This window comes from Petaurus breviceps, unplaced genomic scaffold, assembly GCF_028583685.1.
Source record: "Petaurus breviceps papuanus isolate PSGF00001 unplaced genomic scaffold, PetGlider_PUasm1.0 90842, whole genome shotgun sequence".
NCBI lineage: Eukaryota > Metazoa > Chordata > Mammalia > Diprotodontia > Petauridae > Petaurus > Petaurus breviceps.
Genome location: NW_027187358.1, coordinates 24,100,569 through 24,114,018, shown reverse-complemented (window position 1 = coordinate 24,114,018; position 13,450 = coordinate 24,100,569). Strand labels below are relative to the sequence as shown.

Genomic DNA, 13,450 nt, shown 5'->3' with positions numbered 1-13,450 from the left:
GAGAGGCACAGTCAGAATTTCCTTGAGACCGAGATCTGGAGGCAGAACAGATACTGAAGAATGGAGAACTGAGTGCTGAAAGCTTGTGGTGGTGGAGCTTCTTCTGAACAGGAGTCTGGAGCCTGGATCCAGGATCCTAGGAGCCTGGAATCTGGAGCCAGGAGCCTGGGAGCCCAGGAGCCAGAAGCCCAGGTGACTGAAGCATGACTGGGATGCTGAGACTTTGTTTGCACCTTAGTTGAGCCTTGAATTCCCTGGAGCAGAAATGGTGAAGGTGCTGACATGGACCAGACCCTGTGAATGCCAGTGTGCAACAGGAACTGCCCAGAGAGCTGGTCAGGGAACTGGGAGCTATCTGCCATTGAACCCAGGTGACAGTATGGCAAATCCAGGTAGAATCTGGGACCATGGAAAGGGATCTAGGAAATCTGAGAACAGGGCCCAAATCAAGATGAAAAGACCTCTCCTTGGGTACTGAGTAATTATGGAATTATAGTTTACTAGTGACCTAAGGGGTGGAGGGTTTTGTGTATGATACTTAGTAAGATTTTGCTGAGTAAGTGACTGATTGTATTTTGAGATATTGTTACTGATAAGTGACTGACTGAGTTAATCAAGACTTTGCCCCATGAGTAGAAGACTTTGAATATTGTACTTTGAGACTACTGATAAGTGACTAATTGAGTTAACTTAAGAGTGACTATTTTACTTTGAGACTATGTTGTGAATATTATACTGTGATTTTCTGTGGTAAGTTGTAATATTGTGAATGCTGTACCTTGATTTTCCATGGATGGTTTCCTTTTGCTATGGAATAGAGTGATCACTATACTGAGTAATCAGAGCCTTAAAAAAGCTGTTCACAGTAATAGTTCTTCTGGAAAGCTTCTGTGCCTGGCATTACATTATAATGTAATTTATATTATATATATATTACATTATAATATAATTATTAAATATAATAATTAAATATTACATTGTAATGTGATTTATATTATATATTTATATACATATTTTATTTCTATATAAATATATTTTATATAATTTATATATAATTATAATAATATATTGTAACTAAATAAAAATATAATTTATATTATATATTACATTATAATGTAATTATTAAATATGATAATCAAATGATTACATTATAGTATAATTTATATTATATATATATTTATATAAATATTTCATTTATATATAAATATACTTTATATAATTTATATATAATTATAATATAATTACATTATAATGTAACGCCATGCACAGAAGCTTTCCAGAAGAACTGCTACTGTGAACAGCTTTTTTAAGGTTCTGATTAATCAGTATAGTGATCACTCTATTCCATAGCAAAAGCAAAACATCCATGGAAAATCAAGGTACAGCATTCACAATATTACAACTTATCACAGAAAATCACAGTATAATATTCACAACATAGTCTCAAAGTAAAATAGTCACTCTTATGTTAACTCAATTAGTCACTTATCAGTAGTCTCAAAGTACAATAGTCAGTCTTCCACTCATGGGGCAAAGTCTTGATTAACTCAGTCAGTCACTAATCAGTAAAAATAGTCAAAGTACTCAAAGTACAATCAGTCATTATTCAGCAAAGTCTTACTAAGTATCATACACAAAACCCTCCACCTCTTAGGTCACTAGTAAACTATAATTCCATAATTACTCAGTACACAAGAAGAGGTCTTTTCATCTTGACTTGGGCCCTGTTCTCAGATTCCCTGGATCCCCTTCCATGGTCCCAGATTCTACCTGGATTCACCAGACTGTCACGTGGGTTTAATGGCAGACAGCTCCCAGTTCCTTCACCAGCTCTCTGGGTAGGTCCTGCTTTACACTGGCATTCACAGGGTCTGGTCCATATCAGCTCCTTCACCATTTCTGCTCCAGGGAATTCATGGCTCAACCAAGCCACAAACAAACAAAGTCTAAGCATCCCAGTTATGCTTCAGTCACCTGGGCTCCTGGGTCCTGGGCTTTGGGGCTCTGGGGCTCCTGGCTCTGGGCTCTGGCCTCCTGGGATACTGTTCAGAAGAAGCTCCACCACCACCACAAGTTCTTAGGACTCAGTTCTCCATTTTTCTGTAGCTGTTCTGTCACCAGATCTCAGTCTCAAGGAAACTCTGACTGTGCCTCTCGGGGGCTTTTCTTATATACACAGTATTATCTACTTCCTTCAGGGAGCCCCTTCCTATTATGTCAGTAACAGGAGACAGGAGTTCATACCTTTGGTTCCCCCAATCAGAGGCTTGATCAGTTATTAAGTGTTAAGTACCTACTACTTTTGCCAACACAAAGGGATCTTCAAATTCAAAATTACATTACCTTACAAATGGACTCAACGAAAGACAAAAAGATAAAACTTCAGACCAAAATACATATGATCTTTAGGTAAGAACTGGAAGGAGTACACAATGTTGTTGTTTAGTAGTTTCAGTTGTGTGACCCCATTTGAGATTTTCTGGGTAAAGATCCTGGAGGGGTTTGCCATATTCTTCTCCTGCTCATTTTATATATAAGGAAACTGAACCAAATAGGGTTAAGTAACTTGCCCTGAGTCACACAGTACAGTGAACAAAGAATCAATATCATTACTCTAATATGTATGTAAGTATAAGCATATATATACATGTATACACACACTAAATGACATATATAATTATTTAAAGAAAAGCTAACAAGACTACATCAAAGAAGGTTAAAAATAATTGTAGGAGAGCTTATAATCTTCCTTCTAATATGGAAAAAGCTTACAGAAAGATAAATGTGAAGAAAAAACATAGAACTGAAAATATTATTGGAAACAATTAGATTTGAAAGGCATGTTGATATTTGAAAGGAAACTTTAAATAATTTATTGTTCACTTGATGGTGTTTATAAAAATAATTATTGCTAATGCCTAAAGAAGTTTACACAATACATATATGTATATATACAAACATATGTATATGTGTATAAATATATGTATACATTTATACACATAAAAGACTTCCTTACAGATTATTAAATAACTTTTTAAAAGAAGGACAAAGTAATCCTTAGAAGAAAATATGTCATTTCATACACATATATTAACAAATTATAAAAAGAAAGAATGATTGGAGACTATGATTTTTTTAAAAAAACCTAGAGATTCAACAAATGAACCTCAAAATGAATAATTCACTTAAATTATATATCTGTGTGTGTGATTTAAAATTATAATTAATGTTATAGTCCTATATCATATAAGTATAAATTACATTCAGGTATAATTTATATTACAAGTAATAATTTATATATGTAGAGATTTTGAAAATTAGAAATGAAATTGAAAATAGAAATTATAAAACTGATAAACTAAACAGATTTTTTAAAAAGCTAACAAATTTTTAGCTAACCCAATCAATGAAAGGGACAAGAGAATTACATTTTCAAAAATGAAATGTGAAAAGATGAGTTCAAAATGAAGGGAGGAAATGAGAATTGTCAGAAGCTACTCTATATAATTATGTGCCAGCAATATTAATAAGCAGCCAAGTTTTTCAGACAAGAAATAAAGAAAGCTCAAGTACCCCAATATCACAAAGATAATTGCAGCAAGTCAGAGACAAACTACTAAAGGAGAGAGCACACCAATTTAAAGGTGAATCCAATTAAACACTTAATTAAAAAGAAATTAATAGGTATACTACAATAATTTTTTTCAGTAATGGAGGAAGATGTATTATACCAAATGTTGTTCAATTCATAATAGAAATATGAACTAAATAATTAAGCCAGGCAGTGACAAAGAGAAAAATGATCAATATCTCTGATACATATTTATATGTCAACATATAGAAAATTTATCATGAATTTTATATCATAAATATAAATTATGTTAGAAAAACAACAAACCTCACTATGATCATGTTCTATTTATACCAAGTACAAAATATCAACATTAGGGGAAAATAAGAATATTTAATCATATATATAATCAAAACCACATGATTTTATCACTCCTTTGATGAAATAAAATACTCATTCATTCACTAAACTCAAATTTATTTTCCTCCCATCCCCAAGGAGAAAGAGTTTACTCTCATTGCGTAGTCATAAAAATATAACTCCATAGCATATTCCATAGTTAGGAGCCAAGGTGGCATTACATAGATACTTTTGGTCCTTGGATTGTCAATTAGAGCTTGTCTTTTATCTCTTGTCAGGAGGTATAATTCTTCTTCGATATTGTCTTTTTCCTCCTCTCTTCTCAACTTTAAAGCATTTTGCAAAAAGGGAGTCATCATTCCTTAGAAGGTAAGTAAGCCTCCTACCAAAGAATGGTTTAAGAATTAAGATAATAGGAAGGAAACAAGCATTTATTTGGCATTTGTTATTTGCCAGGCACTATACATAAGTTGTTGCATGATAATTGCAATCTTGCCTACCCATTGTACCATCCAGCTGTCTTTAGACAGTCATAGCTTCCTTTGCATATTAGGTGTCTTAATAGTCTTTGCATCATGAATTATTTCTTGCTCAGTCCTGGTCATTTCTACCCTTAGTATGTTTAACTATTTAATCAACATAATATCCTATGAAAACAGTTTGATACTTTTACATGTAGGAGATAGATGGACTGATTTCAGGTCATTAAGATCTGTGTTCAAATTTTGCTCGCAAATCTTGCCTCTCATGTATTCAATTTTTTCAGCTACAAAGAAGTCTGTATTACTTATTTCACAGAACTATTTTGATGATCAGATCACATACACACATATACAGTGCTTTTCAAACCTTAAAGCACTATGTTGTCAGTAGTATTATTATGATAGAATCATGAGTTTACAGAGCTGTAATAGTGGTACTCTAACAACATGTACAAATCAGATGCTTTACTCAAGAAGCCGACATTAATAGGTATTCAGTCTTCTGCTATGACACACATACAGGGAACATTGTCAAAATAATTTACCTTTTTAACCAAAATATGGATCACATTTCTATATATGAATAAAAAACCTGTTCAAGTTTTCCTAGTAAAACAAATTTGTCATTGGAAATAGTGGAAAGGAATGAAACATCAATAAACTTTAATTGATAAATCTGACATTTGTTACACAGAATGTAAATTGAGTCCATCTAACTCAGATGGAAAGCCAAAGCAGTCTATCTGCAAGTTTTCTTTTCTTCAGTTCTTTCTAATGTTGTTAATAATATTACATGGATTGCTTTAAAAATGAAATTCTCTACTATTAAAAAATAAGATGAACCAGACATTTACAGTAGGATACTAATTTACTGCATGACCAACCATAACCTTTAAAACTTAGTGAGTGGGGGGGGGGGGGCGGCCAGGTAGCGCAGCGAGTAAGAGCACCGGCTCCAGTGTTGGGATGACCTGGATCAAATCTGGGCTCAGATACTCAGCACCACACCCAGAAATAACTGGCCATGTAACCTTGAACAAGTTACTTAACCCCAATTGCTTAAAAAAAAAAAAGCTTAGTGAGTGAGAAGACCAACTCTCAGAGTCAAATTGTTGGTTTCTCTTTTGAAAAAGTAAATGTAGTGTACTATAAAGAGTGCTAGGTTTGGAAGACCTATCTTAGATTCACAAACTTATAGAATCTCAGAGTTGGGAAGAACATTAGAAGTAGAGGAAGAAGTCTCTTCAGAATGTGCCCCCAAATTAGTTCTGTACCAGGGAATTGCCAATGGTGAGACTCTTCCTTGCTCCCAATGCAATTGATGGATCTTTTTTTTTTAAGCAATTGGGGTTAAGTAACTTGCTCAAGGTTACATGGCCATTTATTTTGTGTGGGTGCCAAGTAACTGAGGTCAGAACCAATCCCGGGTCTCCTGACGCCAGGGCCAGTGCTCTTACTCACTGCACCACCATCTTTTTATAATGATTTCTATATCTCTATCTGCATTTCACAACTTTACCTTTCACATGTTGGTTTGAATGCTTCCATACAGGTGTTCCTACAATAGTGCCATCTGTTATTTAATAGCCTTTTGGCCATCAGTACCTAGCCTCTCAAAGATTCTATAAGCCATAAAGTAGCTTATCTCCCACCACCATTAGATAGTGAATCCCTTGAGGGCAGGGACTACATTGTTTTTCATTTTTATATTTCTATTGTTCAGCAGCGTGCTCTGCTCATGACAGAACTTAATAATTTTGTATTATGATTGTAAACAAAATATAAATGATCTATTGTTATTACACTAATGATCTTTCCATGACACTTGAGCAAATAGGACACTTGCACCTGAACCAAGATCAAGAGATGCTCATACACACATACATCAGAAAAGTCATTCAAGAATATCTAAGAGTATCTAAGGTGGACCTTCAGAAGAGACCTAAACAAGAAAGTCAACATAGTCATCACCTTTTAAACTATACCCTACCTAACTCAGTCTGTCAGTTTTTTCCTAAAACCTGATAATAGCCTTCATTTCTCCCTCCCATTTATCCTCTAAGGAAAAGTTGGCAATATTAGGAGTAAATCAAGTAAGAAATTGAATCATGTTATAATCCAGCAAACATAAAGCTGTGAGTCTTTTCTCCCTGTGGCATTATGAGTTCTTTCAAAGCAAAGAGTGAGTAATCCCCATTTTTACAGATAGATACCTTTGATCACAAAGTAGTGTTCATCGTATCAGAAATTATGACATTTTTCTTTTTCTTTTGAAGCTCCTAACATATACAAAATCTGACATTGATTGAAAGAAAAAAACACATTTTTGACAATTTCTTTCAGATAATGCAATGAGCTTCTGCACCATAAATGGAGATTATAAAAATAAAAATATGGGATAGGGAGGAAAATAACTAAAGTGTATCTATGAAATATAAAGAATATGAGAGCAATGATTTTAATAATCTCCTGTCAATTGACTTCATTATGAAATGGTTAAGGGAATTCTTTATATGATAACAGGATTTTCAGAGAAACAAAGTTCATATTTTCAGTATTATTCTGATGTCTTTGTGTAGCTGTTAGTCATGGAAAACTTGGGTTTCTAAAAATGAAGAGTAGGCAGAAGACAAGGGAGAGGTATATGGTAGTAATGGGTAGGCAGCAGTATCTTGTAATCAATTAATCTCTAAGTATTTATTAAATGACTGCTTTGTGGCAAGCCCTGTAGTGGTAGCTGGGGATAGTCAATCAGACAACAACAACAAAAATGAAAACTATAACTACAATATTCATAGCTAAATATTTATATAGTACTTATTATGTGCCAGATGTTATGTAAGTGCTTCTTTTTTTTAAAGCAATTGGGGTTAAGTAACTTGCTCAAGGTTACATGGCCAGTTATTTCTGGGTGTGGTGCTAAGTATCTAAGCCCAGATTTGATCCCAGGTCATCCCAACTCTGGGGCCAGTGCTTTTACTCACTGTGCTACCTGGCCACCCCTATGTAAATGCTTTTTAACAATATACTCCTATCTGATCATCAAAGAAATCCTGGAAGTTATCTAGTATTATTATTCCCATTCTATAGCAGGGGAAATTGAAGCTGAAGTTATGTGCCTTGCTCAGGACCACAGAGCAAGTAAATGTCTGAGATGGAATTTCGTCAGGTCTTTTTAAAAATACAATTTATTTTTACTTTATGTAATAAACAGGTATTTTCATACATAGTATAATAAAAATGATTAAACATGAAACTGCAAATCTATTAAATGCAGCATGCTATTTCTTTTAAATATATAATACAATTATCAGGTAAATTTCTTTTTTAACCTTTTTTTTTATTCTGCTATCCACATTCCAGAGATGGCTATCGTTAGAAACAATACATATATGTGTGTGTAATCATTCAATGCATACTTCTATTTTTCAGTTCTTTCTATGGATGAAGATAGCATCTTCATATGTCCTTTGTAGTTAATTTGGATATTTATAAAAGTCAAAATACTTTATTCACTAGAAATTATACTTAAAGCAATATTGTTATTTCATACAACATTATCTTGGTTCTAATCATTTCACTCTTCACTATTTCATGCAAGTCAGTCCACCTTTTCTAGCTCATTATTTCTTATTGCTCAATATTCCATCATGATCATATACTACAGACATTCCCCAATTAATGGGCATCACCACTATTTCCAAATTCTTTGCCTCCCCAAAGAGAGATGCTGTAAATATTTTAGAACATATAGGTTCTTTTCCTTTTTTCCTAGTGATCTTTGGAAATAGACTTAATGTATTTATCCCAAAGGTCATAAAAAAGGGAAAAGGACCCACATGTACAAAAATATTTATAGCAGTTCTTTTTGTGTTAACAAAGAATTGGAAATTGAGGGAATGCTCATCAATTGGATAATGGTTAAACAAGTGGTATATGAATGTAATGGTATACTATTATATATATGAATATATATGAATTAAATATATATATGATTATATATATAATCATATATATTTATATATATATAAATGATATATCTAAGGAATGATGAGCTGGGTGATTTCAGAAAAAAATTTGGAGATACTTACACGAACTAATGCTGAGTAAAGTGAGCAGAACCAGGAGAATATTGTACACAGGAAGAGCAGCATTGTTCAATGATCAACCATGATAGACTTAGCACTTAGCAATACAAGGATCTAAGACAATTCCAAAAGACTCATGATGGAAAATGCTATCCTCATCCAGAGAAAGAACTAAGGAGTCTGAATGCAGATTGAAACATTATTTTCTCTATTTTTTCTTTCTTGTGATTTTTTCCTTTTCTTCTGATTCTCCTTTCAAAACATGAATAATATAGAAATATTTTTAATATGATTGTACATATATAGCCTATATCAGATTTCTTGCCATCTTGTAGAAGATGGAAAGTACAGAGGGAGAAAAAAATTGGAACTCAAATCTTATAAAATGAATGTTGAAAACTATCTTTACATGTAATTGGAAAAAATAAAATACTATTAAGTGGGAAAAGGAGGAAATAGACCTAGTAGTGGTATTTCTGGATCAAAGGGCATAAGGTAGTTTAATAACTCTTTGGGCATAATTCCAGATTGTTCTCCAAAGTGTTGGATCAGTTGACAGTTCCAGCAGCAATGAATTAATGTCCCAATTTTTCCATATCCTATCCAACATTTGTTGCTTTCTCCTTCAATAATATGCCCATATGATAGGCATAAAATGATATCTCAAAGTTGTTTTAATTTGCATTTCTCTAATCAATAATGATTTAAATCAGTTTTTCATCTGACTATAAATCCCTTGGATTTCTGTATCTAAAAACTGCCTCTTCACATCCTTTGACTAAACTCAGCTCTTCTTGGCTCTAGGTTTGTTACTCTATATACTGTATCATATAGCTGCTTCAAGCATTTATTAAATACACACTATGTGCAAGACATTGAGTTAAGAACTGAGTATATAAAGAAAGGAAAGATCAACAACAATAAAGCATAATTTCTGCCCTCAAGAAGTTCTTATATTAATGGGACAACATGTAAATAACTATGTATGTATAAGACATAAACAGAGTAAATAGAAGATACTTTCAGAGTGAAGTAATTGCTAATATAGGGCAAAGAATGAAATAATACCTACTCACTGAGAGTTTACCATGGGAGATGATTGTGTGTATGTGTGTGTGTGTGTGTGTGTGTGTGTGTGTGGGAGGGAGAGAGAAAGACAGAGAGAGAGAGAATCCTGAATTCTGACTGTCACTTCCATTTTCAGTAAAATCCATTAGCTTGAAATTCCCTTTAGAATAAAATATAAACTATTTTGTTTAGCTCTTAAACTCCTCACTGCTTGACCTCAGCCTCTCTCTCTAACTTTTTCATTTTTCTTACCATGCTCTGCAATCCAGTCAAACTGATCTATCTGTTCTTGGCTTGGGACATTCCAATCTCCATAATGCATTTCCTCCTCCTCTTTGCCTAATAGAATCTATGTAGTCCTTCAAGATGCAATTCAAGCATTATCTTATACCAAAAAAAAATATATTTTTATATTTTATAATATAAATTTATAATATAAATATAATACCAATTCCTCTTCTCCCCTTCCCTCCCCTCCCCTTTCCTCCACTCTTCCTCCATTCCCCTCCACTCCTCTCCCCTCCACTCCTTCTCTCCTCCCCTGCTCTCCCTTTCTACTCCACTCCCCTCCCCTCCATCTTCTCTCTCTCTCTCTCTCTCTCTCTCTCTCTCTCTCTCTCTCTTTCACACGCACACACAGAAAATTTGGAGTACAATGAGAAGAATGTCTCCAAAACACAGTGAAGAAAGAATTTGCATGATAAAAGGGCAGATTATCTGAGAGTTCTTTGAGTCAGATTAAATTGTTCATCTCTTCTCAGAGCAGCTGGAAAGTGAGGTCAGATAAGTATGGGGAAAAGGAATATTGTGCAAAATAATTTTAATCATTCAGATTGGTTCCACTTTGAAATCCATAAACAAATAGTAACTTTAGCCACTTTGAAATTTTAATGGTGACATATTCATGAAAACTGGCATAAGTAGTTTATTTCAGTAGAAATATATGTGTGTGAACATTTCATTTCATCTTTTTTTCTTTTGAAAATTTTATTGTTTTCCAATTATATTTATACATTTTAAGACATTAAAAAAAAACAACTTGGGTTCCAAATTCTCTCCTCCCCTAATTACCCCTGGCTCCTTCTTGAGAAGGCAAGCAATTTTATATAGGTTATACATGTAGTATTGTCATGCAAAACATATTTTCATATCATTCATGTTTTTAAAGAAAACAAAGACAAAAATGTGAGAAAAATAAAGTAATAAAATAGTACACTTCCATCTGCCTACTACTTGGAGCCCTGGATGGACAATGCAACAGAGTCCTGCTCCCAGTACCAGTAAAGTATCCCTGGTAATCTCCTTCTGACCAGTTTGACTCCCTGATTATCTGTGGGCTGAGAGCTCAGAAGGCTGATGATGCATGCACCACCATGGCCTGCTGCTTACTTGCATGGCTTGGCATCAGAATGTGTTCTAACCTGACTCCGGTAACATGGACTTTTTCTGCTATTCTTCTAAGTTGCCTTATGCTGGAAAATTGTTTTACCCTGTCTTTTTATTGGTTCTGTTGCTCCATAATTCATTTTGAGGTGTTATTTTAAAATTGTTTGGAGAAAAATTGGGTAGAGCTCAGGTGAGTTTCTGCCTTTCCTCTGCCATCTTGGCTCTAACACTTTTTTCTTCATTTAATCTCACTTAGGTTTGCCCAATTATCCAATTAAATTATGTCAAGTTATAGATTTTTATGTTCATATGGAAAGCTTGGAACTGAGTCACAGACCTTGACACATTTAATCATCATCCCTCTGAATCCTATTGACTTTTAAATGTGTCAAGGATATTGACCACCTTTCATCTGCTCTCAAAGTAGAGAAAAATAGGGTGTCATCTAAAGCGCACCAAGGGAGCTCAACATTAAATGTGGGAACAAAATTCAAATCGAAATACCAAGTTTTATGAGAAACTGAGACACCTAAATCTCTAGTTTTTCTTTAAAGCAAAAGACTTAGGAGCATGACAAAGTCACTATTCACTATCTGGTGTCTTTGTGTGTGTGTTTGTGTGTGTGTGTGTGTGTGCATAAATATATCTGCCTATATGTTGTTAGCAAAAGGGTTTTCATATTATAGAAAGATATTACTATCCTCTGAGTTATTTTTTGTTTTCATAATTAATACTACAGTGATTTTTGATTTAATATCTAAAATGGTAAAATTCAAACATATTGAAAATTTTTATTCTTTGTGTCATATAATATACAGAATAAAAAATCAGTCTTTGTCAGCCTGTTATGTTAATCAATTAGCAAAATATTTCTTTCAGTATAAGAGCAGAATGATGATACTACCTAAAACAGAGATTCTCAAACTCAGTTGCTTGCACTTAAAAACAATGGCAACAACTATATTTTGCACAATCTTATTTGAAATCCTGTATACTTTATACATTTAAAAATCTTATTCTAAGCAGCCAATAAGATTCACCAGATTACCAAAGAGGTTGATTACATGAAAAATATTAAGACTTCCTGACATAGAATTTTCCAGCAATAATAATCTTTGGGTTTTACCTTCTGTGAACTCCCCAAAACCGTAGAGAAATTATTCTCCCCCAACCATGATCATTCCAGAAATGGAGTCATCTAGGATTTTTGTACCCACTAGAAAAATACTGAGACAGTCTTGAAAATGACTTTTTCTTTACTATTCTGAAAATTAAGAGTGCAATGTTATGTATGCTAGGAGGTTATGTGTCAAAACATATTGATCATATTCCCTGTGAAATTCAGAGCTTCCTGTTATTATGTCTTTTTCAGTTCTACAGATCTGCAGAGATTTTTAGAGTGTGTTCTGTAGTAATAACGATCAGATACACAGAAAGTTTGTCTGTACCAAGACAGCACCTTTTGACGAATAAGACCTTTTCTGAGACAAAAGTATAGAGTTTGTAATAGTTTGAATTTTCCAAACTTTCTTGCAGGTCACATTTCCTCTGAGGTCAACTAAGAAATAGCAGCCACTTCAACAGTACCATTAAAGTTCTCTTCCAGAGAACATCAAGGGAAAAGCAACAGAGGGAAAATTGACAGCTTGAAAGTATTAGAAGTTTTCAAATTTTCCCAGTTAAAATGAAAAATATTAAATGTCATTGTTTGCATTAAATATATAATTAATAAATTAACTATTACATTTTGATATTCAATTTAATAAAGTATTGGCATATTTAAAAATTAATAAGATTGTGAAAGATCCTAAAATACATGATTATGATCTTACATCTATGGAATTACAAATTTCATATATTTCATTGTTGAGATGTTTATATCATAATCTATGTGACTTTTCTCTAGATTAATTTACCTGAAGGATAATTCATAAATGATACCACCTGTTATAATGGGCTCTTTTGCTTGTTTGTTTTGAATAATATTTTATCTTCCTCTATTACATGTAAAAACAATTTTAAGGATTAATTTTCTTAAAAAACTGAATACCAAAATTTTCTCCCTCCCTCTCATCCAAATTTCAACCCACTCCCTGATACAGAAAGCAATTTGGTACATATTATACATATACAATCATGCAGGAGTTATTTTATGACATGTTAGTCATGTTATAAAAGAAAACAGACAAAAATTCCACAAAAATAAAGTGAAAAATAGTTTTTTTTAATCTGCATGAAGACTCTATGAGTTATTTTTCTGGAGGCAGTTGGGATTTTTCATCATGAGTCCTTTGCTTTGGAATTGACTTGGATCATTGTATTGATGAGAGCTAAATCATTCACAGTTGATCATTTTAAAATACCATTTTACTGTGTACAATATTCTCCTGCTTCTTCTCACTTTGCATCAGTTCATGTAAGTCTTTTCTGGTATTTTGGAAAGCATACTGCATGTCATTTCCTATTGCACAATAGTATTCCCTTATAATATAAGA

At 33.3% G+C, this 13,450-nt stretch overlaps 1 pseudogene; it reads left to right on the top strand.

Annotated features, from left to right (window-relative positions):
• Positions 1 to 265: 265 nt before the first annotated feature.
• LOC138148896 (elongation factor 2 pseudogene) overlaps positions 266 to 13,450 on the top strand; it is a 34,330-nt pseudogene continuing 21,145 nt past the window's right edge.